The sequence below is a fragment of the Pteropus vampyrus genome, unplaced genomic scaffold (genome assembly GCF_000151845.1).
Source record: "Pteropus vampyrus isolate Shadow unplaced genomic scaffold, Pvam_2.0 Scaffold380, whole genome shotgun sequence".
Taxonomy (NCBI): domain Eukaryota; kingdom Metazoa; phylum Chordata; class Mammalia; order Chiroptera; family Pteropodidae; genus Pteropus; species Pteropus vampyrus.
The window spans coordinates 96,145-100,562 of NW_011889161.1; positions in this window are offsets into that span (position 1 = coordinate 96,145).

The window sequence follows — 4,418 nt, forward strand, 5'->3', positions numbered from 1 at the left end:
CCATATCCCGGCGGGTCACCACGTGACATTCAGACCGCAGCGTGCGGACCTGGTTCCCGCAGAGAGTGCGGGCTCAGAACACAGACCGACGCCCAGTCATCGTCTTGCATTCATGTTGTGTTTTTAAGCAAAACTTTGACTTGGCTTGTGTTTCATTCATGGAAAAGATAGTTAATTGGGGCGTTGGTAAAATAAAGTGTGGTCCAGGTTCTGTCCACCTGCTGTACAAGCTGGCAACGCGTCTGCTGCCGGCCTGCCTGCCGACCCCCGAGTTCATTGACCTGCGAGGGCCTTGGCAGGTCCACAGCCGAGATGACAGTGAGGTGGTGATCTGTGTGACACCAGAGGCAGGGCCTCCGGGACATGAAACCTGTCGAGTGCCATGTTCCCACAGGGCCTGGCTCAGCTCCTGGCCAGGCAGGAAGCGGCCTCCTTGGGTCATTTCTCTAGGGACACAGGACAGGGCCGCCCCATGTGGTGGACCCAGATCTCAAGGAAAACCAGCCTGCGCTACGGGGTACCAGTCCTGAGGCTGGGCCGGGGGAACTGTCCCTTCCTGGGGTTGAAAATAAAGGCCCTCGCTGTCCCTGCTTCCTGAGGCGGCTGGAGTTGGAGCTACCATGGCAACCAGCCCGCCTCTGAGGCCTGGCCTGGCTCAGCACAGTGGGGTGGGAGGGGGCAGTCAGAATGCCAGGGCGTCCCGCAGGGGTCCCGGCAACCAAGTGGAAAGGTCACGACCCCTGCTGGACCGGCCCCAGGGCCATCCCAGCCACCTGTAAGCTACAGGGTCAGGGGGAGACACACTCTTCAAAAGCCAACGTCGTGAGAAAAAACGAGGGAGGTTCTACATGAGAAACTTTAGACGGGACGAGCAAACGAAACGTGCACCCCCCGGTCACCTCCCGGCTAGGTCAGTGCATCTGGGGATGCCTGGGAGAAACCCGAACTGGAACTTGGAGGGGGCGTCGGACCTGGTGGCCGCGCCGCTGTGCTTATGGAGAACGCTGCTCCCTGGCGGTGGCAGGCTGCAGTGTCGGGGACGAAGTGTCGTGTTGTCCATGCTTCACCCTGAGCAGGTCCAGTAGAGAAGAATATACAAACCGGACGCCCGGCAAAGGTGGACACCCGTCCATGTGAGGTGACAGTCTGTGGGTGTCTGGGGTACGGAATGAGGGCTGAGGCTGAGGGGCCTGGCAGGAGTGTGTCTGGCTTGGACCTCAAGGAGGTCCAGCGAGGAAAGCCCTTTGGTGTGTGGTTTTTCTGGCCAATTCGATGCAGGTGGTACTTGCCGAGGGCCAGTCCATGGGGACAGAGGCACCGAGGGTGGAGGTCCCGGGACCTGTGCTCCTCCCGGCCTCGGTTCCTCGTCTGTGCACAGGGACGCGTGAACTCCCTTCTGGGAAGCTGAGGGGACGTCGGAAAACCGCAGAGCCTGGCGGAGCAGACGGAGGCCCCGGGAGAAGTTCCTGCACCTCGCAGGGGCTGGAGACGCGCCTGCGCTGAGTCGCAGAGTCCCCGCATCTAAGTTTTGGAAGGGGTGACCTCCCTGGCACCCATGCTGGCCCTTCGCCAGCCCCGGGCCCTCCCTGTGCTCCCTCTGCAGTGGAGGAAGTGTGACAGCAAACGGTCCCCTTGCTGCTGGATCCGCACGGCATGGCTCTTCCAGCCCAGGGAGCTGGGGACCAACTGCCCTCAGCTGCCAGCCCACTGAGGCCGCGCTGTGCAGGGCAGGGCTGTGGGCGCGGGCGCGGCGGCCGCAATGCCACGGCCCCCGCCCCACTGTTTCCCGAGCTTCTGTGCGGTGCTGAACTCGCGCTTCGTTTGTCGTGAGCCCCTTTGCAACCCTGAGCCCCTGAGAGCAGTCTGTGCTGATTCTGACGGCCTATGGGATGTCTCTGACGGACGCTCCGCTGCCACCCCGCGCTGTCACCTGGCAGTCCCGGCTCTCCTCGCTGCTCTTCCGGTTCCCCAAACACCTACCTGCCCAGGGCCTGTGCCGGGCGTCCTCGGAAACCCACGTGGCTCACTTTCCCACCTCCTTCAGGTCTCTATTCAGATGTTGTCTCTTGTAAACAAACAGTCCTTGCCATCAGGCTCAGTTAAACTTAGAAAAAAACATCGAAATTAAAATGTGGTTTCAATTTAATGTTCTTTCCGACACCTAATAAAACTAGCAACTGCTTCTGGATCGTCCTTATGCTTCTTTGTGGTTTAAGTTCCGTAGAAACTTAAAAGGGCACGTCTGTAAAGTCTGGTGGCGATCTGCACAAAACTGCCGCTCACTTACGGGACAGCACCGAGCCCAGTGCGCCCCTGTCCTTTCCCTGGTTTATTACCCCATCCGGAGCTCCCGCCCCCTGCTGCCGAGCACTCTACCTGCTTGTCGCCCCACCCGGTCAGCTCCAGGAGGGCACCGATCTCGTCTGCTGACGGCAGTGTCTGCAGCACGTGGAACCGCACTGTGGGTGCCCAGCGAGCATTTGCTGGTGTGCAGGACACATGGTCAGTGACGGAGGGAGAAATGGCCACTTGGCAACCTGTCTTCTCAGGAGCGCAAGGCTATGTGAGCACCACGTGAGCGTGTGTGAACAGTGGGGACAGCTGAGCGCCATGGGGACCGGAGGGAGCCAAAGCCTGTGCACCTGAGACGAGGTGGCACGGGTCCTTGAGGTGTAGCTGACGGCCGAAGGCTCAGAGCTGGAGGCGTGGACACGGCGAGAAGTCCATCACCATCACTCCGAAGGACGCTGTTTGGAGTGCGAGCTTGTGTTGTGGAGCGGGGGTGACATAGCCCCACCCTCACCCCCAAACCTTCAGGACAGGTTTGCTCCCTGACGCCTGCTGTCTCAGGAGAGGGTTGTGGGGCCGGAACCTCGGGGGCGCTGGGCTGCATCCGCGAGGGTGGGAGGAGCGAGGGCGCGGCCACGTGACGGAGCGCGGCCCGCTGGGGGGCGCGGGTCAGGGCAAGCGGACGCTGGGGGCGGGCCTTACTGCGGTTTAGTTGTTTCACTGTGCCCTCGACACCTGCGGGAGGCCACGTCCCCGGGATGAGCTGGGGGTCCACCCAGGGCCGCGCCCCTCTCCCTGGTCCTCGCAGGCCGAGGCCCGGCATGCTTCAGGCCTGGCAGCGAGCAGGGCCGGCGGGCCCAGCATCCCCTCGCCCGACCGGACAGGTGCCCTGACAGTGTTTGCAAAGCCTGATGCCAACACCTTCCGGCCGCCGCGGCACTGTCACCTCCCGAAGAGGTGCATTTTCAACATTCCATACAAACCTGAGGGCAAAAGAGGGTTCTTTTATTGAACTTGGCTTTGACGAGTGCTGACAAACCCTGCGGACACTAACGCAAACTGGCGGGCTGTAGACAGACAGCCCTTACTGGCAGTCAGGCGAACCCCGAGAAAACACAAAAACCAAAGGAGGGGCTCAGTTTCACTTTCTTTCAGCACTGACGGCGGCTTCACATTCTCCTTTGTGCTTTCAATTTAGCGAAAGTTAGAGAGGGCCATATGTTGTAAAGTGTGATACCAAATCCTAAAAAATACTCTAAGATCGTCAGCTTTGAATTACTTCCTTTTCTGGACTGCCAAGTCCCCTTGGCAATTTTACTTAAGAAAATAACATGCACCACGTAGAAAACTGGTATTCTAAATACATTTCTTTATGTGACATATTCTTGTGTGTATACATATGTAATGCGAATTTTTAAAAAATCGTTTTTCCTCTTTTGTAGCCAAAATTTAGGCATTAAAAATAAGCCACAGTAAAGCTACTGAAGTTATCCCTGAAACTGAGGAGGTCGGGGCAGTTTCGACGGACAGACGGGATCCCAGACTCAGTCACTTCTGGACCCAAGTCCACAGGCAGGAGGCGCATTTACAGGCCATGCCCCGGTGCCTCAGGAGAGACGGCAGACACACCTGTGCGCCCGAGACGAGCCCCTGCACGCGCCTGCAGGACAGATGTGCCATTTTGCCCTAGACCATCTCGCTATCTTAACGTCATTGGCTTACATGGCCTGTTTGACTATAAGACCCATCTTTAAAGCTGAAATAAAAGTTATTAGAAAAATATTTTGACCAAGGATAAAAAAACTTTTTTTAAACAAAAGTTTAAAAACATATTTGACCACTCATACGATCGTTTTGGTTTTGAATGATTTTTAAGTGTGACACGAACTCGAGCACACTGAAACCATGGCACGACAAAGCTGTCTCGCTCGTGACTTGTCATTATGAGGACCAGCTAACGGCATGTTCTTTTGCCCCATGGCTTGTGATAAAACTGTTACGGAGTGGGAAGGAAGAGGCTCCTCTTCCCCGTCACCAGGGCCTTCCCCAGAGGTCCGGCCCACCTGACCCCCACCCTGCCGGGTGATTAAGGGAACCAGTCAGCCCCACCCGGCCCTGCAGTCCCAGGG